Below are 27,141 nucleotides of genomic sequence, written 5' to 3'. Positions count from 1 at the left end.
TAGGATACAGGACTTCAAGACGGCAGTGCCTCTTCCAGGAAGGCCTCTAGAATTTCATCCCTCAAGATGATAGTGCCTTTGGCTTTTGGTTTCAATATGTACATACATTTTATAACGTTAAGCAAGTTTCATTGTTTTTCTGGTTTGCTAAGAGATTTCTTTTTTAGTGAGAACATTTTCTAAATGTTATCAAGTGCCTTTCACTAGCTATTGAAATGTTATTGAAATGTTCAAATGGTCTCTCACTTTTAGTTTATTCATATAACAATTTACATGGGTAAATATCTTAATCTGAACCAAACTTACATTCTGGAATCAAGCCTACTGAGTCATGGGATTTTTTTTTTTTTTTTTTTTTTGAGATGGAGTCTCACTCTGTTGCCCAGGCTGGAGTGCAGTGGCGTGATCTCGGCTCACTGCAAGCTCTGCCTCCTGGGTTCACGCCATTCTCCTGCCTCAGCCTCCCAAGTAGCTGGGATTACAGGCACCTGCCACCATGCCCAGCTAATTTTTTTGTATTTTTAGTAGAGATGGGGTTTCACTGTGTTAGCCAGGATGGTCTCGATCTCCTGACCTCATGATCCGCCTGCCTCAGCCTCCCAAAGTGCTGAGATTACAGGTGTGAGCCACCATACCTGGCTGGGATCATTTTTATTTTTTTAGAGAGAGGGTTTCACCATGTTGCCCAGGCTGGTCTCAAATTCCTAGGCTCAAGCAATCTTCCCACCTTGGCCTCCCAAAGTGCTGGGATTACAGGTGTGAGCCACCGTACCCAGCCTCCTAAGGATCATTTTTAATAGGGACAGTTACTGCCCACTTGCTGATAGTTGATTTGGGTTCTTGAATCTCTCATTTCCCGTGAGACATTGATCTCTCATTTTCCTTGACCACTTTGGTCAGGCTTTGCTAGCAAAGCCTTCACTTTTATAAAATAACCTAGGAAAACCTTCACTTTATAAAAATAATCTCTTGCCTGTAATCCCAGCACTTTGGGAGGTTGAGGCGGAAGAATTGCCTGAGGCCAGGAGTTTGAGACTGGCCTAGGCAATATAGTGAGACCTTGTATCTATGAAAAAAAAAAAAAAAAAAAAAAAAGATGATCTCTTCAGGGGTTTTGTAGTAATTTAAATAACATGGAAATTATATCTTTATGGAAGGTTTGTCAGAATCAGTAAAATGGTGTTGGCCTGGCAACCTCTGGGAGGAAGGGAGAGGGGGAGAAGTTTGTTTTTGTTTTTGAGACAGTCTCTCTCTGTCGCCCAGGCTGGAGTGCAGTGGCGTGATCTCAGCTCACTACAACCTCCATTTCCTGGGTTCAAGTGATTCTCATGCCTTAGCCTCCCAAGTAGCTGAGATTACAGGCGCCAGCCACCACGCCCTGCTAATTTTTGTATTTTTAGTAGAGATGGGGCTTTGCCATGTTGCCCAGGGTGGTCTCGAACTCCTGGGCTCAAGTGACCTGCCCGCCTTGGCCTCCCCAAGTGCTGGCATTACAGGTGTGAGCCGCCCACCGCGCCCAGCCTGTTTTTGTTTTTTTGATTTTTGTTGTTGGCTCAAACCAGCAGTCCCTAACCTTTTTGGCACCAGGGACGAGTTTTGTGGAAGAAAATTTTTTCCATGGATGGGGGCAGGGGTGGGGTGATGGTTTCAGGATGATTCAAGCACATTACATTGATTGTGTACTTTATTATCATTACATTGTAATATATAATGAAATCCTTATACAACTGCGCTATCATGAAGAATCAGTGGGAGCCCTGAGCTTGTTTTCTTGCAACTAGACAGACCCATCTGGGGGTGATGGGAGACGGTGGCAGGTCATCAGGCATTAGAGTCTCATAAGTCCACAACCGCTGGGCGTAGTGGCTCAGGGGCTGGGCTTGGTGGCTCACACCTGTAATCCCAGCACTCTGGGAGGCCCAGGAGGGCAGATCACAAAGTCAGGAGATCGAGACCATCCTGGCTAACACGGTGAAACCCCGTCTCTACTAAAGATACAAAAAAATTAGCCAGGCGTGGTGGTGGGCGCCTGTAGTCCCAGCTACTCGGGAGGCTGAGGTAGGAGAATGGCGTGAACCTGGGAGGCAGAGCTTGCAGTGAGCCGAGATTGCACCACTGCACTCCAGCCTGGGCAACAGAGTGAGACTCTGTCTCAAAAAAAAAAAAAAGCCCACAACCTAGATCCCTCACATGTGCAGTTTACAATACCGTTCGTGCTCTTCTGAGAATCAAATGCCACCACTGATCTGACAGGAGGCGAAGCTCTGGCGGTAACATGAGTGATGAGGAGTGGCTGCAAATACAGATGAAGCTTCGTTTGCTCACTTCCTGTTGTGTGGCCCAGACAGGGCACCGTCTGTGGCCCCGGGGGTTGAGGACCTCTGGCTTCAACAACAGAAATGTACCACCTTATAGTTCTGGAGGCCACAGTCTGAGATCCAGGTGTCTGCAGGGTTGATCCCTTCTGAGGCTGTGAGCAGGACCCCCTTCCAGGCTCTCCTCTGGCCTTTGGTTTCCTTCCTTCCTTCCCCCCTCCCTCACTCCTTTTCTCTCTCTCTCTTTCTTTCCTTTCCTTTCCCTTCTTTCTTTCCTCCCCTCCCCTCTTCTCCGCTCTTCTCCCCTCTTCTCCCCTCCCCTCCCCTCTTCTTCCCTCCCCTCCCCTCCCCTCCCGTCCCCTCCCCTCCCCTCTTCTCCCCTCCCCTCTTCTCCCCTCCCCTCACGTCCCCTCCCCTCCCCTCTTCTCCCCTCCCCTCCCCTCCCATCCCCTCCCCTCCCCTCACCTCTTCTCCCCTCCCCTCCCCTCACCTCTTCTCCCCTCCCCTCCCCTCTTCTCCCCTCCCCTCCCCTCTTCTCCCCTCCCCTCCCCTCTTCTCCCCTCTTTTCTTGTCACTCTGTTGCCCAGGCTGGTGTGGTTTATGTTTGTGGTTTTTCTTTATTTATCTTGCCAGACATTTGCATGTTTTGATGAACTTTTCAAACAGCCAGTTCTTTGCTTTATATTCAGTTGTAGACTGAGTTTTCCTGGGGGGTTTTTGGAGTTGGATCTTTTTTTTTTTTTTTTTTTTGAGATGGAGTCTCACTCTGTCACCAAGGCTGGAGTCCATTGGTGTGATCTCCACTCACTGCAACCTCTGCCTCCCAGGTTCAAGTGATTCTCCTGCCTCAGCCTCCTGAGTAGCTGAGATTACAGGCATGCACCACCACACCCAGCTAATTTTTTTTTTTTGTAGAGATGGGATTTCACCGTGTTGGTCAGGCTGGTCTTGAACTCGTGACCTCAAATGATCTGCCTCCTTCAACCTCCCAAAGTGCTGGGATTACAGGCGTGAGCCACTGTGCCTGGCTGTGATCATTTATCTTGGCTTTTTTCTTAACCCTTCTTCTGTTTCTGTTCTGCAGAGCATGGTGGCTCGTTTGTGTGCGTTCAACGCTCAGCTGTGCATTGTTTATCTCTTAGAGCAGGTGTGAATTTTCTGTTTTCAACCAGCTATGTGCAAACATGAACTCCTATTTTTATAACTGCTCAGACATTCCTATGACAGGGCCTCATTTCTGCTTGGCAACAAGAAAACTGAATTTAATTTCATTTAATCCGGTAAACAGTTCTGTCGGGTATTTTTCTCTAGAGGAGTCTGGTTGAAAGCTTCATCACTCACAGAGAACATTCCAGTGTTAGTGTCATGGCCTCCAGCTGGTGCAAGGGTTTCTCGGAGCCCAGGTGGCTCCCTGCGGGGAGAAGAATTCGACACTCCGTCCCCTTCCTCTGCCAGGGAGCCACTTACTAGTCTCCTGGGGCCGCTGTAATAGAGGAACACAAACTGGGTGGCATCAAACAACATAACATTTATTTTCTCGCAGTTCTGGAGGCCAAAAGTGCAACATCAAGATATTAACAGATACTGACCTGCTCCCTCCGCAGGCTCTAGGGGAGGAGCCTCCCTTGTCCTTCCCGGCTTCCAGGGCTGCTGGCCATCCTGGGCGTCCTTTCGCTTGTGGCTGCCTGGCTGCCATCCCCGCCCCCGTTGTCACTTGACCTTTCATTCATGTGCCTCTGTTTTCTCTCCTTATACAGACCCCAGTTACTGGATTGGGATCCACCCTAACTCAATATGGCCTCAGCTTAATGAAAGACATCTGCAGAGACCCTATTTCTACTAAAAGCCACATTCTGAGACTTCTCGTGGGCATGAGTTTTTGAGAGACACTGTTCTGCTCCATGCAGGGAGGGAATTGGGATCTGAAGACGTGCAGTCGAGGTCTCGGGGCTCCTGATGAGCAGCCTCGGCCTGACCTGGGGCGGGTGTGATGTCTGTGGCTCACCATTTCCACTCCGCCTGCTGTGGAATCTCCATCACAGCGACAGGTGCTTTGGAGGCCGGAGTGCATGAGTACGGGCCCTGCACACGCTGAATGTCACTGGGAACACAGACACACCCCGCTTCCAGGAGAAGATAGAACACATCGGCCCCTTTTGTGAGTACAATTTTTTGAAGTCTCCAAAGCAATGGGACTGCCCTGGGGAAGACGGAGGCTGTGATGGGAGTGTTGACCCCAGTGGGAGGTGAACGGAACGGGATGCAGGCGCTCGGGGTGGAAGAACGACATAGGAGGTCAGTGGTCAGCAGGCCATGCCCACATCTGGGCTCAATGTCACTCTGGTGCTGTTCTGTCGCCACACAGCCAGGCAATGCACAGAACAGGCCACCTGGGCCAAAGTGGGGGTGAACATCCAGCCTGGAGGCCCTTGGAACAAGCCCACTGAGGGCCTCCATTTGGAGGCACACATGGGCGACACCTGGCCTAGTGACGCCCCACCTGGGCTACATGTTAGAATCACTGGGGAACTTTTAAAGGGCTGATGTCTGATTTCTCCAGGGATTCCGAGGCGAGCGGGAACGAGGTGAGGTCTGGGCTTAGGGGTTTTAGTGTTGGTCGTCCACAGTGACACTGAGAACGGAGGCTCTCTGTGGGTGAGCCCTTGGGGAACCCAGCTGACCGGGCCCCTGGGGCCCCGTGAGGCCTAAGTCTGAGAAGACTCATCTCTCCCAGAGCCTGCGGGCCGTCCCAGGCTTGTACCTCTGGCCCCGCTCTCCGTTCAGGCCGCTGAACAGGGCGGATCCACGTCCTTCAAACAGCTGCTCAGATATTTCAAATCAGCTTTCATGGGCTTTTCCATAGGAAGCGGACGTCTGCTTGCTGAAGCCAGCAGCTGGCCCGGCAAGAGGTGTGTCAGGTGCGCTGGGGGAGCCGCGACCTTTCCTGGGTCCCCCACTGCTCAGCGCAGCCGCCTCGGGCAGGCACGCAGAGAGGATGGCCGAGGCTGCCAGAGCCCCTGTGGCTAGGTGTGAAGGACCTCTGGGTGCTGGAATCTGCACGTGTTCCTGTGTAGTGCTCAGCCCCTAGAGGACTTGCAGGTGGAGTGGGTGAGGACAAGTTTCTGGGGAGGACACAGGCCTGGCCCTGGGGTGACAGATGGTGGTGTCACCTCATCCAGTCATTCATGGCACAGCTGTGCCAGGTGGCACACTGGGCAGATGACCCCCTGCCTCCGTTCTGCATTTTTGAAATGAAGGGGGCAGAGGGTGGTGTGCATGGTCTCAGCACATCACTCAGCATGGAGGGGTGCTGGTCATAAGAATAAGGATGAAAAATTCCTTCTAGAGTTCCGTACCAGCCATGCATGGTCCCAGGGCGTTCGCCAGGTTGGCAGTTGATCTAACCCCCCCACCCCGATAACCCAGAGTCAGCGATGCCTGTTGCCTCCACCCCAGCGCTGTGGGACTAAGGCCCAGGCAGGTTCAGTGGCTCGAACAGGTCACCTGGTTGGTGGGCAGGAAAGCAGGTGCCTCCGGCCACCAGGCTCACCGCCTCCTGGGCCCACTTGTGAATAGAACAGTGCTCCCGTGTTCACTATTGACCAGGGTGCCCCTTCCACACCCACTCATACCTGGGGTTCCTCTAGGGTCCCACGCCTCCTAGGGTCCCTCTGCAGCCTCCACTCACAACTAGAAGCTGAATGACCTTGGTTCTTCCAAATGACCTTTGGAATGACCGATTGTTCTGCTTTCTTCTGAAGACTATATGACACATTTTCAGACCAAACCAGAGCTCCTGGTTTTCAGATCTGGGGATGAATTCCTTAGCACAGATGGAACCATGAACTTCTATGATCAACTGCCAGGAAGGAAATACCTCAGGTAATGCCGCTGCCTGCTGGTGATGAGGGGACAGCCAATTCCCCACGGTCACATCTGCCTGACGATTAGACCAGGGAAGAATTTGGGCAAAACAGCAAGTCTTAAGATTTGTTTGGAAATGATTAGGCCAAGCAAAGCCAGAGACTGGAAATTGTATTTTCAGATCTTCATTCAGATTCTTTTCTTTATGATTCATAAAATTAAAAAGATAAAAATTCACATTTGAATTCCAAAAATTCTTACTATTCCTGTTTTTTTTTTTTTTTTTTTTTTTGAGACAGGCTTTCGCTCTGTTGCCCAGGCTGGAGTTCAGTGGCATGATCTTGGCTCACTGCAGCCTCGAACTCACAGGCTTAGGTGATCCTCCCACCTCAGCCTCCTCAGTAGCTGGGACTACAGGTACGTACTACCATACCCGGCTAATTTTTTAAAAAACCTTTAGTAGAGATGAGGTCTTGCTATGTTGCCCAGGCTCGAATAATCCACCACCTCAACCTCCCAAAGTGCTGGGATTACAGGTGTGAGCCATTGCACCCAGCCTCAAAATTCTTATTATTCTTCTAAAGCCCTCATTGTGTAGTATCTTCTTACCTTTTCCCCCTTTATTCAAAATATTCCAAATCTCTGCCCCTGGAACTGCCTTGTGTCTTTTTTTTTTTTTTTTTTTTTGAGACAGAGTTTCGCTCTTGTTGCCCAGGGTGGAGTGTAATGGCATGATCTCGGCTCACCGCAACCTCCACCTCCCGGGTGCAAGTGATTCTCCTGCCTCGGCCTCCTGCATAGCTGGGATTACAGGCATGTGCCACCATGCCCAGATAATTTTGTATTTTTAGTGGGTTTCTCCATGTTGGCCAGGCTGGTCTCGAACTCCTGACTTCAGGTGATCTGCCTGCCTCAGCCTCCCAAAGCGCTGGGATTACAGGCACGAGCCACTGCGCCCGGCTGCCTTGTGTCTTTTTAAAAGAGGAGGCTGCAGTGTCCTTATCACTTCACGGCTATGTTGATTCCTGTGGAATTGGAGGCCCTGAATTTTCATCCTTAACATTGTCCTCTGGGTGGTGGCCCCAGACGGCTCCGATGGCAGCAGGCGCATGTCCAAGCCAGCTCTCCGGCCCCCATCAGGTCCCTGGCTTGATACAGGGCAGCGTCTTCCTGTTCCATGAGCACTCCGACTCTCTGCTCAGACATGGTGGGACTCTCCACCCCGGTCCTTGGCGTTCTGATGGGGTCGGCTTCCTGGGGCTCCTGGAACAAATGTTCATGCATTGCGCAGCTGAAAGCAGCAGCAGCTGATTCTCTCGCGTCCTGGAGGTCAGAAGTCCAGGACTGAGGGGTCAGTAGGGCTACTCTCTCTCCGAAGGCTCCCAGCGAGGGTCTTACCTGCCTCTTCCAGCTTCCAGTGGCCCCAGGTGTTCCTTGGCATGTGGCAGCGTCACTCCAGTCTCTGCTCCATCTCACATGAACTTCTCCTCTGGGCCCCTGTGTCTCAAGTCTCCCTCTGCCTTTCTCTGATAAGGACACCAGTCACTGGATATGGGGCGTGCCCTAATCTCATCTCAAAATCCTTAACTTAATTACATCAGCAAAGGTCCTTTTTCCAAGGATTCACAGGTACTAGGAGTTAGGACTTGGTGAATCATTTTTCCAAGGATTCACATTCACAGGGGCCAGGGTTAGGGCTTAGACATAGCTTTAAAAAAAAAAAAAAATAGCTTTAGGCCCGGTGCAGTGGCTCATACCAGCACTTTGGGAGGCCAAGGCAGGTGGATTATGAGGTCAGGAGATCAAGACCATCCTGGCTAACACGGTGAAACCCCGTCTCTACTAAAAATACAAAAAAATTAGCCAGGCGTGGTGGCAGGCGCCTGTAGTCCCAGCTACTCGGGAGGCTGAGGCAGGAGAATGGCGTGAACCCAGGAGGCGGAGCTTGCAGTGAGCCGAGATCGCGCCACTGCACTCCAGCCTGGGCGACAGAGCAAGACTGTCTCAAAAAATAAAAATAAAAATAAATAACTTTATTGACATAATTTACATACCATGTAATTCACCCATTTAAAGTGTACAATTCAATGGGTTTGAGTATATCATGAATTTCTTAAAATTGTGGTAAAATACATGTAGCATAAAATCTGCCATTTTAACATTTTAAGTGTACGGACATGATTTTTGGGGGGCACAGCCCACTGCAGGGATGGTTGACTCAGGCAGGGAGCAGCCCTGCCTTGGGCTTTTCTGTCCTGCAGCCTCAGAGTTCATGCCTGCATTTCCCTCTGCCCAGGCCCCGGGCTGCTGTTCCCCCAGGGGGCTCCTGAAAGGCCTGCCTCCCACACCAGCGAAGGAGCCCCCTGCTTCTCTGCATGGCCACTGTTCTTGTCCTCCGCAGCATCCGGCACAACGCACACCTACCTGCCTCTGTTTGCAGACCCGACGATGTTGCTTTCCTCCAAGATACCCCGTTGGGTACCTGTCCCCGTCCTGAGCTCAGCTCAGCGCGTGGCAGAGTGCAGGAGCCCTGTGGGGTTTTGGAAGGACGACAGTGAACTTGAAGCCCTGGCTGGTGGGAGAAGATCCTCAGGTAGCATCGGTTTTCTTCACTGAGAAGAAATTCACATAAATGAACCATTGTTAAGTACACGATTCCATGTCATTTGGTGTATTCACAATGTCGTACAGCCACCAGCTCTTTTCTAGTTTCAGAACTTTTTCATCACCTCATAAAAACACCCTGTTCCAGCTGGGTGTGGTGGCTCATGCCTGTAATCCCAGCACTTTGGGAGGCCGAGGTGGGCAGATCACTTGAAATCGGGAGATCGAGACTACCCTGGCCAACATGGTGAAACCCTGTCTCTACTACAAATACAAAAACTAGGCGGGTGTGGTGGCGCGCGACTGTAATCCCAGCTACTCAGGAGGCTGAGACAGGAGAATTGCTTGAACCCGGGAGGCAGAGGTTACACTGAGCTGAGATCGAGCCGCTCTACTCTAGCCTGGGTGACAGAGCGAGACTCCATCTCAAAAAATAATAAAAACATAAAAACACCCTGTTCCCATTAAGTACAGCTGGCCCTCGGTGTCCACGGGTTCTACATCCATGGATTCAGCCAACTGTGGGTTGAAAATATTAGGAAAAAAATAACTGTACCTGGCCATGTTGGCCAGGCTGGTCTTGAACTCCTGATCTCAAGTGATCTGCCCACCTCGGCCTCCCAAAGTGCTGGGATTACAGGCATGAGCCACCACGCCCAGCTGAAACAGGGTGTTTTTATGAGGTGATGAAAAAGTTAAAAAAATACTGTATAACAACTATTTACATAGCACTTACACTGTATTAGGTATCGTAAGTAACCTCGACGTGATGTAAAGTGTATGGGAGGATGTGCATAGGTTATATGCAAATACTATGCATACATCAGGGACTTGAGCAACTGTGGCCTTTGGTATCCTTAGGGGCCTTGGAACCCATCCCTCAGGGGCAGTAAGGGATGACTGTAGCCACTCCCGCTTCCTCCCCTCTCCTACCCCCTGCTAACGGCTAATCCGCTTTCCGGCTCTACAGATTTGCCTATTCTGGATACAGCCTCTAAAAGAAATCATGTACTATGTGGCTTTTTGTGTCTGACTTCTTTCACTTACATAATGTTTTCAAGGCTTATGCAAATAATGTTTTTCAGGTTTATGCAAATTGTAACATGTATAAGAACTTCACTCGTTTTAAGGCTGAGTAATGGCCACATTTTGTTTATCTGTGCATCTGTTGATGGGCATTTGGGTGGTTCCCACCTTTTGGCTACTGTGAATAACGCTGAACGTTGCAGTGCACAACTCTGTGTGGACATATGTTTTCATTTCTCTTGGGTGCATACTTGGATATTGTGTTTATCACACCATGAGAGATTCCAGGATGCCCATGCCTTGGGTTACAGGCACATGGAAACTTGCTTTTTTTTTTTTTTTTAAGAGCCATCCCCAGTGCAGGACATGTTGTTGACTTGCACGAGACAAATACCTACTTGGAAATCAGGTTTTTTCTGTACCTTTTGAAGGAGCAGGAATTTCCCAGAATTTCCTGGACAAAGACAGAGGTAAGTGTCAGATACGGAGTGGAGTTCAGAGCTGGAGACTCATCCCTGTATGTGACATGTGACATGGATGGGGATTTACCAAGAGAGGACAGTGCCCAGCCTGAGCCTGGGAGTTTGGTTGTTGGGTGGCAGAACTCGTCTGAGATGTGCCATTCTGGTGTGTCCTGGATCAAAATTTGGGGCAGGCTGGGGTGGCTTCAGCTGGAATCACCTGCAACCTATCTCCTCAAGTCCCCAGCCCCTAATGCCACTGGGTAATCCCTGGGCGGATCAGCCATGTAAATCTCATACCAAAAGGCGAGGCACCGTGGAAACATTTGGAAGCCCCCAGGATAACACGTGGAGCCTGAGGCAGCCTGGCCCAGCCTCTCAGGCCTAGATGCGCCTCTGCAGATGTCACCGTGGCATAGATGCGCCTCTGCAGATGTCACCGTGGCATAGATGCGCCTCTGCAGATGTCACCGTGGCATAGATGCGCCTCTGCAGATGTCACCGTGGCATAGATGCGCCTCTGCGGACGTCACTGTGGCATAGGCGTGCCTCTGCGGATGTCACTGTGGCATAGACGCGCCTCTGCAGATGTCAGGGGCAAGTGGGTATTTGCATTCCATTGAAACCTGTCTGCGCTTGTCAGAGGATGACCAGAAGCAGACCCAGGAGGAGCTTCGGAACTGCACGGGGCAGGTGCAGCCTGGGGGTGGCACGGACCACAGAACACAAGAGGCATCCAGGAGTCAGATGCAGCAGATAGAGGCCGCGTGCCTCACCGCCTGTGAAATGCAGGGAGAGGAGGATGTTTATGTCACTGAGCCCATGGGGCACAGCATGGAAGGATGACATCCATGGTTGACGCTAGGAAGACAGCACTCGAGTTAAGCCTGTGAAGAGCAGATCATGACCTTGGGCTTTTGTGCAAAGATGACACTCCTATGCGTGGCCGTGTCCTCAAATGCATTGACATTTAGCATAATGTTTTTAAGGTCCACCCATGTTGTAGCCTTTAAAAAAATCCAGGTGTCCTCAGGAGGTGTTAGTCCAGGGAACCAGCAAATGATGCTTGTTCACTAGCAGAATGTGACCCTGTGAGGAAGAAGGTGTACAAAGTGTGTGAGCTCTGGGAGGGAAGAGATATCTCGTTGAGAGAATCCCAAGGGTGTCAGAGGCTTGGAGATCATCCAGTAAGGAAACGAAGGCGCAAGCGTCAATGTGGCTGTCTCTGGGTCCTGGGACAGGGCCTGTCCCCCCTGCCAGGGTGGTGCTGGCTCTTGGCCGCCCGCCATCTTCCCTGCCTCACTGACCCGGCAAGGCGAAGGTACAGAGAGAGTGTCCCCTCCTTTCAGACAGCGAGCCTGGGCATCGTCAGGTTCCACACCGACGTGGAGCCCCTCTCCATCAAGGCTTGGCCAGCAAAGGCCTGCGGTGGAGAAAGGTACTGAGAATTGTGGAACCAGCGCAGGGCAGTGGCCCCGACGTGTGGGCATGGGGGGCATTTCCCTCCCTTTTTGGTACCTCCTTAGGGTCTGCTTGTTGCAGTGTGGCCCTGGGACTGCCTTCATGGGCATCGTAGGAAAGCCACATGGCAAGGCCCAGGCTGACCATCTAATCGGAGGACAGTACCTCACTTCCTGCAGACCGCGGGCGGGCATGTGGCACCCCCAGTGAGGGGAAGAAGGGGCTATGCCCCGACGGGTGCCAAGGCCCACCTCCCGTGCTCTCCCTTCCCGTGGGGGCCTCCGTGTGGCTCCTCCCGGCGCCTCTTTGCAGCAGAATCCCACGCGTTGCACCTTTCTTGAGTCACCTCCCTTCTTTCTTGGGTACTTGCCTGGTCTGGCAGTGGCCCTGACAGCTGGGCACGGGGGCCTATTCCACCTGGATCTGCTTTGGGCTAGATGGTCATCAGTGATGCACACTGACCCTTTTTTGTAAGTGTTGCTGTCTCTGGGTAACTTATTTTTATGGGGTCTCATTCTGATACCTCGGATGTCACTGTGGCACAGGCGTACCTCTGCGGACGTCACGGTGGCACAGGCGCGCCTCTGCAGATGTCGGAGGCAGGTGGGTATTTGCGTTCTGTTGAAACCTGTCTGCGCTTGTGAGAGGATGACCAGAAGCAGACCCAGGAGGAGCTTCGGAACTGCACGGGGCAGGTGCAGCCTGGGGGTGGCATGGACCACGGAACACAAGAGGCATCCAGGAGGCAGATGCAGCAGATAGAGGCCGTGTGCCTCACCGCCTGTGAAATGCAGGGAGAGGAGAATGTTTATGTCACTGAGCTGCTCAGAGAGCAGAGTTTCTGAGTCAGTTTAGACAGGACACACTCCCGTGGTGGCTCTGGGGCCATGTTCTCCTGTGCCTGGTCACTGCAGGGGGAGCTGTGGCATCCCTCCGTCTGCGGCCACGGCAGCAGGAGAGCTGTATCAGGAGAACTCAGTGACTCCAACAACACGGCGTTGTTGGACTTCCTGGGCCTGGGGAAGTCCACCGCAGACCTGTGCTGCAGGACACGGAGGTGGCATGTTTACAGTCCCACCAACAGTGTAAAAGTGTTCCTATTTCTCCACATCCTCTCCAGCACCTGTTGTTTCCTGACTTTTTAATGATTGCCATTCTAACTGGTGTGAGATGGTATCTCATTGTGGTTTTGATTTGCATTTCTCTGATAGCCAGTGATGGTGAGCATTTTTTCATGTGTTTTTTGGCTGCATCAATGTCTTCTTTTGAGAAGTGTCTGTTCATGTCCTTTGCCCACTTTTTGATGGGGTTGTTTGTTTTTTTCTTGTAAATTTGTTGGAGTTCATTGTAGATTCTGGATATTAGCCCTTTGTCAGATGAGTAGGTTGCGAAAATTTTCTCCCATTTTGTAGGTTGCCTGTTCACTCTGATGGTAGTTTCTTTTGCTGTGCAGAAGCTCTTGAGTTTAATTAGATCCCATTTGTCAATTTTGGCTTTTGTTGCCATTGCTTTTGGTGTTTTAGACATGAAGTCCTTGCCCATGCCTATGTCCTGAATGGTAATGCCTAGGTTTTCTTCTAGGGTTTTTATGGTTTTAGGTCTAACATTTAAGTCTTTAATCCATCTTGAATTGATTTTTGTATAAGGTGTAAGGAAGGGATCCAGTTTCAGCTTTCTACATATGGCTAGCCAGTTTTCCCAGCACCATTTATTAAATAGGGAATCCTTTCCCCATTGCTTGTTTTTGTCAGGTTTGTCAAAGATCAGATACTTTGTGGAAGTCAGTGTGGCGATTCCTCAGGGATCTAGAACTAGAAATTCCATTCGACCCAGCCATCCCATTACTGGGTATATACCCAAAGGACTATAAATCATGCTGCTATAAAGACACATGCACACGTATGTTTATTGCGGCATTATTCACAATAGCAAAGACTTGGAACCAACCCAAATGTCCAACAATGATAGACTGGATTAAGAAAATGTGGCACATATACACCATGGAATACTATGCAGCCATAAAAAATGATGAGTTCACGTCCTTTGTAGGGACATGGATGAAATTGGAAATCATCATTCTCAGTAAACTATCGCAAGAACAAAAAACCAAACACCGCATATTCTCACTCATAGGTGGGAATTGAACAATGAGAACACATGGACACAGGAAGGGGAACATCACACTCTGGGGACTGTTGTGGGGTGGGGGGAGGGGGGAGGGATAGCATTGGGAGATATACCTAATGCTAGATGACGAGTTGGTGGGTGCAGCGCACCAGCATGGCACATGTATACATATGTAACTTACCTGCACATTGTGCACATGTACCATAAAACCTAAAGTATAATAATAATAATAATAATAATAAAAGAAAAAAAAAAAAATTTATAAAATAAAAAAAAATAAAAAAAAAAAGAAAAAAAAAAAAAAAAAAAAAAAAAAAAGAAAAGGGACTAGACCTGGGCACCCGTTAGGTTCAGCCCCGCTTTGACAGGTGTGACTCAAGGAATCCAGCGCCAGCAGCTGGGGCAGCTCAGGCAGCAGGAGCTGGGCCTCTCACTCCCGGCAGGACCCTGCCACTCCTGCTGCTGCTGAATCTGTGTGTTCTGTTCCCTCAGAAGAGACTTCCGGTCCTTTTCCCCTGGGATTGGGGTCTCCTGGTCTCAGTCTGCAGTGGGAAACCCAGTAATAGGCGCCCCCTGCACCGCCCCACTTTCCGGATCCTTTCTCCATCAGTACCAGGGGCTGCAGCAGCGGTGCCCAAATCGCCCTCAGCCTCCCTTTCTGCTCTCCCGACTCCTGGGGCGCGGCCCTCCAGCGTTCCCCAGCCTGCGGGCACCCCGGCTCTCCACAGCGGCTCTTGGTGCCTCTGGACTGGTCTTAAGTGTGTACCGGCAGCCTCTGGCTGTTGAGGCAATGCTTTCCTGACAATACATCTGTGGGTTGAGTGGGTGGAAACTGAATCGCCGACTTATGTTTATTTTCTTTTTTGCTTTTGGAATGTTTTTTCCTGAGCTGAAATTCACATAACATAAAACTAACCATTTCAAAATGAAAAATTCAGCAGCAATTAGTACTTACACAAGGTTGTCCAGCCACCATCCCTACCTACTTGTAACACATTTCCCTCACCCCAAGAGGAAACCCCAAGCTGGGCATGGTGGTGCATGCCTGTGGTCCTGTGTCCAGAATTGGTGGGTTCTTGGTCTCACTGACTTCAAGAATGAAGCCGCGGACCCTCGCGGTGTTACAGCTCTTAAGGTGGCACGTCTGGAGTTTGTTCCTTCTGATGTTTGGATGTGTTTGGAGTTTCTTCCTTCTAGTGGGTTTGTGGTCTCGCTGGCTCAGGAGTGAAGCTGCAGACCTTCGGGGTGAGTGTTACAGCTCTTAAGGCAGCATGTCTGGAGTTGTTCGTTCCTCCCTGTGGGCTCGTGGTCTCGCTGGCTTCAGGAGCGAAGCTGCAGATTTTCATGGTGAGTGTTATAGCTCATAAAAGCAGTGTGGACCCAAAGAGTGAGCAGTAGCAAGATTTATTGCAGAGTGAAAGAACAAAGCTCCCACAGTGTGGAAGGGGACCCAAGGGGATTGCCACTGCTGGCTCGGGCAGCCTGCTTTTATTCTCTTATCTGGCCCCACCCACATCCTGCTGATTGGTAGAGCCCAGTGGCCTGTTTTGACAGGGCACTGATTGGTGCGTTTACAATCCCTGAGCTAGACACAAAGGTTCTCCATGTCCCCACCAGATTAGCTAGATACATAGTATCCACACACAGGTTCTCCTAGGCCCCACCAGAGTAGCTAGTTACAGAGTGTCGATTGGTGCATTCACAAACCTTGAGCTAAACACAGGGTGCTGATTGGTGTGTTTACAAACCTTGAGCTAGATAGAGTGCCAATTGGTGTATTTACAATCCCTGAGCTAGACATAAAGGTTCTCCAAGGCCCCACCAGAGCAGCTAGATACAGAGTGTCAATTGGTGCATTCACAAACCCTGAGCTAGACACAGGGTGCTGATTGGTGTGTTTACAAACCTCGAGCTAGACATAAAGACTCTCCACGTCCCCACCAGACTCAGGAGCCCAGCTGGCTTCACCCAGTGGATCCTGCCCCGGGGCTGCAGGTGGAGCTGCCTGCCAGTCCTGCGCAGTGCGCTCGCACTCCTCAGCCCTTGGGTGGTCGATGGGACTGGGCGCCCTGGAGCAGGGGGCGGCGATCGTCGGGGAGGCCCGGGCTGCACAGGAACCCACGGAGACTGGGGAAGGCTCAGGCATGGCGGGCTGCAGGTCCCTAGCCGTGCCCCGCGGGAAGGCAGCTAAGGCCCGGTGAGAAATCGAGCGCAGCGCCGGTGGGCTGGCACTGCTGGGGGACCCAGTACACCCTCCGCAGCCGCTGGCCCAGGTGTTAAGCCCCTCATTGCCCGGGGCCGGCAGGGCCGGCCGGCGGCTCCGAGTGCGGGGCCCACCAAGCCCACACCCACCCAGAACTCCAGCTGGCCCGCAAGCTCCAGGCACAGCCCCGGTTCCCGCTCGCGCCTCTCCCTCCACACCTCCTTGCAAGCTGAGGGAGCCGGCTCCGGCCTTGGCCAGCCCAGAAAGGGGCTCCCACAGTGCAGCGGTGGGCTGAAGGGCTCCTCAAGTGCCGCCAAAGTGGGAGCCCAGGCAGAGGAGGCCCCGAGAGCGAGTGAGGGCTGTGAGGACTGCCAGCACGCTGTCACCTCTCAGTCCCAGCCAGTCAGGTCCCAGCTGCTCGGGAGGCTGAGGCGGGGGGATCACTTGAGCCCAGGAGGTCGAGGTTGCAGTGAGCCGTGATTGTGCCACTGCACTCCAGCCTGGGTGACAGAGCGAGACCCTGTCTCTAAAAACAAAAACAAAAGGAAACCCTTAGCCCGTGAAACCAAAGGAAACCCTGACCCCATGAACAGTCTCTCCCCATTCTGCCTCCCCACAGTCCCTGGCAGCCGCTCGTCTGCTTTCTGTCCATGGATCACCTATTATGGGTGTTTCATGTACATGGAATTGTATAATATGTGGCCTTTTGTGCCCGGTTTCTTGCATTAAGCATAACGTTTTCAAGGTTCTTCTATGTTATCACGTGTGTCACTGCTTCAGGACTTTTTTTGCTTTTTTGTTTTTGAGATGGAGTCTTGCTCTGTCACCCAGGCTGAAGTGCAATGGTATAATCTTGGCTCACTGCAACCTCCACCTCCCAGGTTCAGGCGATTCTCCTGCCTCAGCCTCCTGAGTAGCAGGGATTACAGGCATCCGCCACCACGCCTGGCTAGTTTTTTTATATTTTTAGTAGAGATGGGATTTCACCATGTTGGCCAGACTGGTCTCAAACTCCTGACCTCAGGTGATCCACCTGCCTCCGCCTCCCAAAGTGCTGAGATTACAGGCGTGAGCCACTGTGCCTGGCCAGGACGTTTTAAGGATAAATAATGTTCGTGTGTATGAATAGACCACACTTTGTTTATCCATCTGTCTCTTGATGGACACCTGGGTTGCTTCCATCTTTTAGTGACTATAAATAATGATTCTATGAGCATATGTGTACCAGTTTTTGTTTGAGTATCAGTTTTCAGTTCTTTTGGGTGTATACCTAGGAGCGGAATTGCTGGGTCATACGGTAATTCTATGTTTAATTTTTAAGGAACAACCAAACTGTTTTTCATAGCAGCTGCATCATTTTTCATTCCCACCAGCAATGTATGAGCATCCTAATTTCTCCACATCCTCACCAACTCTTGTTATTTTCAGTATTATTTTTTTAAATTGTAGTTACCTTAGAGGTTGTAAAGTGGTATCTCGTTGTTTTGATTTGCATTTTCTTAATGACTGGTGATGTTGAACATCTTTTCATGTACTTATTGGCCATTTATATATCTTCTTTGGAGAAATATCTATTAAGTCCTTTGATCATTTTAAAATTGGGTTGTTCGTCTTTGCTATTGACTTGTAAGAATTCTTTTATATTCCAGATGCTAGATCCTTATCAGATAGATGATTTGCAAATGTTTTCCCCCACTCTGTGGGTAGCCTTTTCACTGTGGGTGAAAGGCTTTTCCCCCACCCTGTGGGTAGACTTTTCACTGTCTTGATAATGCCCTTTGATGCACAGACATATTTCTCAAGTGATTTTATTCCCACAAGGCTAAACATTACCATATTTCTCATACCTCACTTTTCTGACAAAATCCTGCTGAAAACTTTAACAATATTATTGAAGTTTGGTTTGAGCCCTTTCCCCCAATAAAACACACAGTCCTCAAGGCTTTAATTTAATTTAATAATTAAATACTTGAATCCCTGCACACACTTGCACTGCTGGGGGAGACAGGGAGATGTGAGGAGCTCTCCAATGGCACTGCCACCTAAAGGCAACGTGGCTGCATGTGACCAACTGTGTCACTGGCTGTCAGGCAATGAAGTGGTCCAGTGGAGTCACTGAGGTGGGCACCATAGTTCCAACCAACCAGAGCTGGATGCACACGAGCCTGCACAAACTCTTTAGTCCACCTAATTCTTTTCTACTATAAAACTCAAGGCATATGTAAAATAGTCACAGATACCTTAAGGAAGGCCCCTGTTAGGTTTATGGTGACTTCAGGGTGGGTTGACTTCTTAATGATCAACCTAGACTTCCACTCCCTCCCTGGGCAAAGAGCTGGCCCAGCACTCCAAGTAGGGAGCTCTTTATGGATGTTGATCGCTGCTCTGGAGATGAGCTAGGACCAGACTGGAAGCATGAGTTGCAGGGCTGCTGGGGTTAAACGGGAAGAGAGCATGCTGGTGGGGGCTGCCAGGAGAGCTTGATGAGGGAGCAGTTCTCTGAGTGGGAGTCTTGTTACTTGCACACCGAGCCTTCAATGACTGTGACATTTTGCTCCATGTCACAGGCTCCTGGGGCCTACAGAAAGGAGCTGGAGGTGCCTAGTGCAGGCTGGGAGGCCTCCGTTATTGAGATGACATCCCTGGATGCTGGCGGGGATTGGGAGGAACGCTGCCTCCCTGGAATAGAAGATGCCTTGGAAGCCCTGGGTGCAGGCTGGCCGGCCCTGCCTGAGCCGCCTCTCTTCATTCCATAGCTCTGCTTTTAGAGGAGGAAGTTAGGCAGACATGAGTGGCGCCCACCAGCCCAGGAATGGCAGGTGACCATCAGGTGATGGTCAGGCAGTTGTTAAACGGTCTCTCTGAAATGATCATTGGTTGCAGCTCACGCCAGGGGAAGATGGTCTCCCAGTAAATTAAAAAAACACCTGAAACTGGTGATCAGCAGCTTTCCGATAAGCTCTCAAGTTGGGCGAGTGGGCTCAAGTGTGCGCACTAAAAGGCAAAATGGTGGATGTATGAACTTCCTCTGGGGGCATTCAACCAGTAAAGGAAAACCACCCCTAGAGAGCATGCACACAACCTCAGTAAACTCACTGCACATCCTCCTGCGTGCTGACCAACACCGCTGCACGGGGCTGTTGAGCAACAGCCCGCCCCAAGGGAAGAACTGAGGGAGGAGATGAGAAAACCCCAGAGCCGTGCCAATGGATAAACCCCACGCCCAGGGCTGAGCGGTCACTTGGATCTCTCATGTGGCGCACTCAGCCCTCTTCCAAGTATACTTTTACTTCCTTTCACTCCTGCTCTAAAACTTTTTCATAAACTCTCACTCCTGTTCTAAAACGTGCCTCAATCTCTCCCTCTGCCTTAAACCTACTTCTGCCCCGAATTCTTTCCTCTGAGGAGTGAAGGATGGAGTTGCTGCAGACCTGTGCAGATTTGCTGCTGGTAACATACTCATGGGCAAAGTCTGAAAAACCTCTTCCTGCCCTGGACAAGGCAGATGGGGGCCCACCAGGCTGGCTTTGCCCACCGTCTCCGATATCATCCAACACAGTCGGCCAGGTTGTGTGGCCCTCTCATCTACATTCTCATGTGCCAACAAGATGGTGTGGGCTGTGCTGTCTTTGCACAGCGATCTGATCCCAGGGACGTTTGTGTGGGTGTGTGCCCAGGAGCTAGCTGCATGTCTGCAGGTTCAGAACGGGGTCAGCTTTGCTGGAGAATGTGGCTTCCTGCCACGTCACCACAGAAGAGGGCTGGCGGATTGGTCCTGTTGTCTCTCATAGCTCTGTAGGGACACAGCAGGCCATGTGGACTGACAGCTGGACCCTTCATAAAGATGGCCTAGAAAATTAGGACACCGTCCTGTTGACAAAGCCCCTAGGCCTGCCCCCATCAGGCCTCATGGGTCCTTTTCAGGCCTAAGCCAGGGTTCTGAAATCATCTGTAATTTGAATTTATATTTCTAGGCCACATTCCCTGCATCCTTTCCAGAAAGATGTAATTCTGAGATTTTTGTCATTCCTGGGCATTATCTTATGAGGACTGCCATGGGAGGAAAGTTTTCTTCTAAGCTGCAAGCCAGCTCTGGCTTCTGGAGTTTCTCCTTAGGATTGCAAGACAGTAGTTCCCTGTCCTTTAGGTCTTCTCCAGAAATACCTTAAAATAGCAAATAAAATAAGATATAAGCAAACAAAACCTGAACTTAACAGCTGACTCGATTTCTGGCACCGGAAGCTGTGTTTTGTTCACCTTTTACAGCCCATTTTCAGGCTGACGTGTTGTCTTAGGGTGTGCACATCGAGACATTTCTCACCTGTTTTTGTAATGTGTTCAAGTTGGGATCAATGCCCTTGAACTTCCAGGCCTGTGCCTGCACAAGCTGCCCCTCACTGTGTCTTCGGAGAAGTCCTACTGCGGGGACACAGAGCGGGGGAGGCAAAGCACTGTCAGCTACCGTGACACGAAGCTTGTTGCTGGACCCAGAGGACATGAAGGAGGGGAAGGGGGCCCCAGTACAGTCCATCCCGTGCCCTGCTCAGACCTGCTCTGCCCTCCCGTTACTTCTGGCCCATCACAGAGCCCCCCCCCAGCTGGCAAGAATCGGCAGCATTTGAGGCCTCTTGGTGTCCAGTGTCAACTCAGACCCTGGATCCAACAGCCCTGAAATGTCTGCATCCTCCCTTTTCCCAGCGTATACTCTGACACATGTCCATAGGTTCCTTTAGGGAGAGGTTAAGGGCCTCGACCAGGTGCAATGGCTCACACCTGTAATCCCTGCACTTTGGGAGGCTGAGGCAGGAGGATCACTTGAACCCAGGAGTCTAAGACCAGCCTGGGCAACATAGTGAGACCTTGTCTCTATGTTAAAAAAAAAAAAAAAAATTAAGGGACTCTATCAAATATACTTGCAGGGCCACTGTGGGGCTCTTTCTTAAGGAGGCTGGGATCCTCTTGTACAGATGGGCTCTGGGGCTATGAAATTGACTGAAGATGCTTTTTCATTGCAGTGGCTGATACCAGCCTTTGGTTCACCAGCTCTGTATTTCCCTTTTAGGGATACAGGTTAAGTCACCATGCTCATCCCAAAGGGCACTGGGCCTTTCTGTCATTATAATAATCATGCCCCCTTAGCCGCTGGCAGTGCAGGGCCATTCCCTGCTCTCTCCACCCTGTAGTCTTGTCATCTCTGTTGACACTCAGGAGGCTGTGGAGGACAGTATCCCTTGAGCACCCCAGATGTGCCAGCGCCCTTCTAATGCTTCAGCCAGAGGGGTCCTCTGGACCTTCCTGGTGACAATGGTCAGGGCTGCATTCTCGAATCTCACTTGGTGAAGTCGTCCAACTTCTCCTTCTCTGGACATGGAGAAGTCGTCTGGCTTCCCCTTCCCTGGACTTGGTGAAGTCACCCGGCTTTGCCCCTTCCGGGGCCTTCTGACCCCTACCTCAATGCTTTGCCAGGGCAGTTCCAGCCTCTCCTAATTTCCTGCAGGTCTTCATGATATGAAAGCCTCCAGGAACCATCCAGGCAGTGTAGGAAGACAGGTTTCAGGGCGTCAGGCCACTCCACCTCAGATCACAGGACCGTGATTGCATGCCGGTAAATTCTCCCCAAGTGAGCCTTCTCTCCCGGCCGCTGGTCCCACACCCTCAAGACCCCCTCCCCACATGCGCTCCTGGTTCTTGCTGTGCACATGAGCCAGACCTTACGGTCCTTTGGATGTGTATGCAATTTCCTCCTACAGCAGGTGGTTTGGGGTGGAGGCTCCCCAAGGCCAGCCACACAGTGATGGACTGGAAGGGCTCATGGGACACAGCGTGTGGTTTACTCGCAGCCGAGGCCCAGTACGGTGAGAGGATACACAATAGGACCAGCAGCGGAAAGACATGGGTAGGGGCTGGGGAGGCCCACGCACAGGCCTCTGTTTTCTCTTCCTACTAGGAGGGGTGTGTTAGTCCCTTCCCACACTGCTAGAAAGAAATGCCTGAGCCTCGGTGATTTATAAAGAAATGAGGCTGGCCGGGCGCAGTAGCTCACTTCTATAATCCCAGCACTTTGGGAGGCCGAGGCAGGTGGATCTCTTGAGGTCAGGAGTTCGAGACCAGCCTGGCCAATATGGTGAAACCCCATCTCTACTAAAAATATTTTTTAAAAAATTAGCTGAGCATGGTGGTGGGCACCTGTAATCCCAGCTACTAGGGAGGCTGAGGCAGGAGTATCACATGAACTTGGGAGGCAGAGGTTGCAGTGAGCCAAGATCGAGCCATTGTACTCCAGCCTGGGTAACAAGAGCGAAACTCCATCTCAAAAAAATAATAAAAAGAAATGAGGTTTCATTGGTGCACGGTTCTGCAGGCTCAGGTACAGGAAGCATGGCGGTATCTGCTTCTGGGGAGGCCTCAGGGAGCTTTCAATCATGGCGGAAGGCAGAGCAGGCATAGGTGTCTTACATGGCAGGAGCAGGAGAAAGAGATGAGGGAGGTGCTACACACTTTTTTACATACTTTTTTTTTTTTTTTTGGAAACGGTGTCTCTTGTGCAGGCTGGAGTGCAGTGGCAAGATCTCGGCTCATTGCAACCTCCACCTCCCAGGTTCAAGCAATTCTTCTGCCTCAGCCTCCCGAGTAGCTGAGATTACAGGCACCTACCACCATGCCCAGCTAATTTTTGTATTTTTAGTAGAGATAGGGTTTCGCCATGTTGGCCAGGCTGGTCTTGAACTCCTGACCTCGAGTGATCTGCCCACCTCGGCCTCCCAAAGTGCTGGGATTACAGGCATGAGCCACTGTGCCCAGCCAGTGCTACACACTTTTGAACAACCAGATCTCAGAGAACTCACTCACTGTCGGGAGAACAGCACCCAGGGGGATGGTGCTAACCCATTCATGAGAACTCTGGCCCCAGTCACCTCCAAATACCTCCCACCAGGCCCCACCTCCAACCCCAGGGATTACAGTTTGACATGAGATTTGGTGCGAACACAGATCCAAACCACATCAAGGGGGCACGTTATCCTCCCGTCTCCAGCAGCAAGAACCTCAGCCACATGAGACTCAGAATGTGGAATCTGTATTGGTTTGTTCTCACGCTGCTGATAAAGACATACCCGAGACTGGGTAATTTATAAAGAAAAAGAGGCTTGATGGACTCACAATTCCACGTGGCTGGGGAGGGCCCACAATTATGGGAGAAGGTGAAGGGCACATCTTACATGGTGGAAGACAAGAGAGAAGGAGAGCCAAGAGAAAGGGGAAACCCCTTGTCAAATCATCAGCTCTCTTGAGACTTATTTACTACCATGAGAACAGTAGGGGGCAAATCGCCCCCACAATTCAGTGATCTCCCACCAGGTCCCTCCCGCAACATGTGGGAATTACGGGAGCTACAATTCAAGATGAGATTTGGGTGGGGACACAGCCAGACCATATCAGAGTCCCAGCCACGTCACACAGAAGCCACTGCCGGCAACCTGCACGGCTGATGAGAGCCCCTCAGTGTGGTTGTTCACCTGGCTACGATTCCTCCAGGATACGTTGTTTTTCAGCCCATGTTTCTCATTTGATTAAAAGCCTCCCTGAAATCTAGTCACTGCACCTTCAAAAGTGCTATCAAAAAAATAGGTGGGGCCCACTAAGGAGGTTATCTGACTTTCACCAATGGAGATGCCATCTCCAGCTTGCTGAGCATGATGGAGAGATCCCAGCCATGACCCAGTCTGGCTTTCAGAGGCTGCTTAGCCTCAACCACCAAATACATAAGTCATGCTTTGTACAGATTCTTGACACACACAGAAAAGACGACATCAACGCATCAGGCAAGGGTACATTGTGACATTGCGAAATGTACTCGCTAAAGGTTATGAAACTCAAAGACATCTTTTTTGCGTGTAACACAAGATGGGCACGTTCTCCAGAGGAGGAACAGTTTCCTTTCTCGTGACACCCTGCAAGAAGTATTTGCATGTGATTATCTACTAATTGCAGAACAGAGCCTGAGAAAGCCGCATGGAGGGTGGGTGTGGCTGGCACATGCGAGTCTTTGCCGGATCCAGGAGAGGAAAGGTGCTGGTTACTGAGATCTCTCAGTCCTACACGCAAACGGAGACCAGATGGATTGAGGGTTTCTCCGTAGTTTTGGGCCTAGCCTTGCTTGAAAATCTTGACAATCATCAAAACTATCTTAAGGCTGGGCATGGTGGCTCACGCCTGTGATCCCAGCACTTTGGGAGGCCGAAGTGGAAGGATTGCTTGAGTCCAGGAGTTCGAGACCAGCCTGGGCAACATGGCAAAACCCCATCTCTACAAATAGTACAAAACATTGGCTGGGCCTAGTGGTGTGCTCCTGTAGTCCCAGCTACTGGGGAGGCTGAGGTGGGAGGATCACGAGCCCAGGAGGTCGAGGCTGCAGTGAGCTGTGGTCACGCCACTGCACTCCAGCCTGGGTAACAGAGTGAGACCCTGTCTCAAAAAAGAAAAAAAAAAACTATCTTAAGCAACATGAAACTCAAAGCCACCACAACATCCTAATTCTGTATGTCTCTGGGACAATAGATAAGGGCCTAATGCACACATCTGCAAGATGGTGTAATGTTCCAAAGCATGGATGCACTGTTGTTTATTTCCTGCGTTTTATTGTCTTTGTAGTTATTGTCACTGGGATATTTTTTCCCATTTATAACAGTTTTTTTCCTAATATAAAGGAAGGCTGCTGGGCGTGGTGGCGGGCGCCTGTAATCCCAGTTACTCAGGAGGCTGAGGCACAAGAGTTGCTTGAACCTGGGAGGTGGAGGTTGCACTGAGCTGAGGTCATGCCGCTGCACTCCAGCCTGGGTAACAGCGTGAGTCTCCGACTCAAAAAAATAAATGGGGATCACCAGCGCCTCCCCTAAAATGAGGATTACCAGTGCCCCCCTTAAATGGGGATCACCATGCCTCTCTGGTGGGTGGTTGGAAGATTAGAAATAGTCGCACGGAGAAGGCTCCTGCCCAGCATCTGGCTTGTGGCAGGCACTGGGACACAAAGCTCAACCTCAGACGCGTGAGAAGCCACGTTGGGAGTCACCCATGTTCGCTGCTCAGCTTCCTTTAAATCCCATGGTGAGCGAACCAGAGCTGGCCAAAGAATTCGCATTTTGCACTTGAAGAAGAGTGAAAATCCTGATGCAACCAGCTGCCATCGTGGCCTGCCACATTCGAGGTGTCGCAGGTAAACTCACCACTGCAAAACCCAGAGGTCCCTCCTCCACCCGGGCTGCGACAGAACAGCCACAGGTGTTTCTGCTTCAGTTTTCCCCATCATTGCTTCCCTCCCCAATGAAGTGGTGGGAGTTTGGGAGCCTCAGAGGAGTCCTCCTCAAAGATTAGAAACAGTCGCCTGGAGAAGGCTCCTAGAGGTGTGAAGTGAATAGACCAATCCAGGTAAAGCCACAGAGCAGAAATGACAATTCCAGATCTCGGTTTGAGTTTTTCCCCTGGATCCCTTGAGTCAAAGAAGCATGACCCCCTGCAGCTGGAAGAGTCCACTTTTATGCTTTGGGCCCCAGAGTGGGCTGTGTTTGCCATTCTTTCAGCCCTAGTTTAATTAACACCTGTGTTTTCCTGCCCCTGAGAGTGACTCGCACACGGAAATATAAACCGGGAACTGTCTCCAGGCTCTGTGACAAGATCCAGCTCCGTCTGTAAGGGAAAGTTTTGCCCTCCCATCCCATTTTAGCATTGTTTTGGTTTTCAAGAGGTCCCTAGGGCATTTGGTTTTCATCATTTTCCAACGTTTTCCAGTGGAAAGACCCAGCCAGCTCCCCGTGGAGGGTGCACATGCTCACACTCTTATTCCTGTCCCTGGAGTCTCATTCCTTATGTTTGGAAAGCTGAAGATTTCCTGTGCATTGCATGGTTTATGTCAAATATCTGTGCACATTCAAAGCAAATGAACAGCTCCGTCCATTTTAAGGTTCCCCGGTGTAACTTGAATGACCCAACTCTTGGTCGCTGGCATGGCTGTTGTTTTCATAAATCGTGTGAGAGGCAGAAGCAGGTTCTCAAGTTAATAAAAAAGGCTGGGTGGAGAGCATGGCCTCAGACACCTCCTACCACACGTAGATAATTGAATCATTGCCCTGTGTGGACTTTGGGTGCCGGAAGAGCACCATGCTGGTTTTTAAAAAGCTGTTTCCCTGTTCTCAGCATGCAATTGATTTCCATGTCAAAGAAACCCTACTGGCCATCGACAGCTTTTTCCCAAGACTTCTGATGGGGCAAACATTTCCCAGTGTTTCCTGGGCAAAGATAGAGGTAAAGTGCTAGGTACTGAGGTTGCGTGTGAGTTAGACAAACCCAGGAAAAGCCCGTGGAAGGGAGTTTGACAGGCAGCGTCAGGTGGGTAAAAGCGGAAACTTGACAACTCTTGCAGGGAGCAGGGAGCTCTGGGTGAGTTAAACTCATTCTGCTCATGTCTAGAGGTGGCATTTGTAACCCGGCCAGATGTCAGCAAGAAGATTGGCACAGGTCAGTCATGGGCTAGAGACTTGCAGGTCCTCAAAGCTTGTCCAACAATTCCAGAGGACACCAGGTGTGGTAGCTCATGCCTATAATCTCAGCACTTTGGGAGGCCAAGGCAGGTGGATCACCTGAGGTCAGGAGTTCGAGACCAGTCTAGCCAACATGGTGAAACCCCGTCTCTACTGAAAATCCAAAAATTAGCCAGGCATGGTGGCACACGCCTGTAATCCCCTAGCTACTCGGGAGGCTGAGTCGTACCATTGCACTCCAGCCTGGGCAACAAGACCAAAACTCCATTTCAAATAAATAAATAAATAAACCCAAACAAAAACAAACAAATAATTCAAGAGGAGAGCACAACACAACCAGAGTAAGGCTCCCATGATGACAGCACAGGCGTCCACACTGGAAGGCTGTTGTGTGCTGCAGAGTTTTGTGTCTCATGGATTCAACCGCAGGATACCAGAGGAGGAGTTTGGAAATAATCCGGCCAACTTATTTCGCAGACAAGGACACCGAGGCACAGAGTGATGAGGTCACTTTCCGGGCACACTGAGCTAGCCTGTAGTAGGCAGGT

At 50.7% G+C, this 27,141-nt stretch overlaps 1 long non-coding RNA gene across 1 annotated transcript; it reads left to right on the top strand.

Annotated features, from left to right (window-relative positions):
* Positions 1 to 2,301: 2,301 nt before the first annotated feature.
* LOC129016904 (uncharacterized) lies at positions 2,302 to 20,268 on the top strand. Its single transcript, XR_008494975.1, has 5 exons — positions 2,302 to 2,401; positions 4,073 to 4,473; positions 6,479 to 6,596; positions 10,156 to 10,279; positions 20,036 to 20,268. It is a non-coding gene; the product is annotated as an uncharacterized LOC129016904 (long non-coding RNA).
* Positions 20,269 to 27,141: the final 6,873 nt, after the last annotated feature.

This window comes from Pongo pygmaeus, chromosome 19 (assembly GCF_028885625.2).
Source record: "Pongo pygmaeus isolate AG05252 chromosome 19, NHGRI_mPonPyg2-v2.0_pri, whole genome shotgun sequence".
Classification (NCBI taxonomy): Eukaryota; Metazoa; Chordata; class Mammalia; order Primates; family Hominidae; genus Pongo; species Pongo pygmaeus.
Note: the sequence above shows the minus strand (reverse complement) of the source record. Positions and strands in the feature narration are given on the sequence as shown.